The 1,045-nt window shown below is 40.3% G+C and overlaps 1 non-coding gene across 1 annotated transcript; it reads left to right on the forward strand.

The window, feature by feature from the left end:
- The first annotated feature begins 316 nt into the window (after positions 1 to 316).
- On the forward strand, positions 317 to 423 carry LOC141650531 (small nucleolar RNA R71). Its single transcript, XR_012546557.1, has one exon. It is a non-coding gene; the product is annotated as a small nucleolar RNA R71 (small nucleolar RNA).
- Positions 424 to 1,045: the final 622 nt, after the last annotated feature.

Here is a 1,045-nt window from a genome sequence, read left to right on the forward strand (position 1 = left end):
ATTAACATGATGCTTTGGTGATTTTGAGACTTCTTCAAGTCTAGCCATAGCTTTTTCAAACTTCAAATTGATTGTGTCAATGTGAGAACTAAGTTGAGCACCCAATTGAGTAACGGAGTCCACTTCATGCTTTCCTCCTCTTGTTGCCTTGCGAGGTCTACTATATTGTGAGTTATGGACCGCTATTTCCTCAATTTTGTTCCATGTTTGATTGTCATCAACTTCGGTGAACATTCCATTTGATCCCATGTTGAGAATGTTCCTTGAATCTTCATATAAACCGTTCCAAAATTGTTGTACCAAGAACCATTCGCTAAGTCCATGGTGAGGACATGAGCGACAAATTCCCTTGAACCGCTCCCAAGCTTCATACAAAGATTCTTCATCCCTTTGCTTAAAACCCGTAATTTGAGCTCTTAGCATGTTAGTCTTTTCCGGTGGGTAGAATTTTTTGTAGAAAGCTAGAGCTAACTTCTTCCAAGAATCAATTCTGAGAGTGGCCTTATCAAGGCCCTTCAACCATTGTTTCGCGGTGCCAATTAGAGAAAAAGGAAATAAGACCCATCGAATTTGGTCTTGAGTTAAACCGGTTTGAGAAATCGCATCACAATAGTCACAAAAGGTTTCCATATGAGAATGAGGGTCTTCACTAGGCATCCCCCCAAATTGGCTCCTTTCGACTAATTGGATAAAGGCGGATTTGGCAATAAAATTTCCGGTTAGATGTTGTGGTGTGGGAGTACCATTGGGTAGGTTCTCCTCGGTGGGTACGGAATGTGACGAAAACTTAGGCATTGTAGGTTGATTTTGGGTGGTATTGTGTAATGGGTTCTCCTCACCTTCTCTTGCAAAAGGGTTGATGAACTCAATAGTTGGTTAAATATCTACAACCTCACTAATACCTCTCAAATTCCTCCTAGCAAGTCTCCTATTGGTTGTCAAAGTTCTTTCAATTTCACGGTCAAAAGGTAACAAATCACCTTGTGACCTTCTAGACATGCAAAATATCAAACAACTTGAAAATGATTAGAACAAACCTTGAGGA

This window comes from Silene latifolia, chromosome 3 (assembly GCF_048544455.1).
Source record: "Silene latifolia isolate original U9 population chromosome 3, ASM4854445v1, whole genome shotgun sequence".
In the NCBI taxonomy this organism is placed as follows: domain Eukaryota; kingdom Viridiplantae; phylum Streptophyta; class Magnoliopsida; order Caryophyllales; family Caryophyllaceae; genus Silene; species Silene latifolia.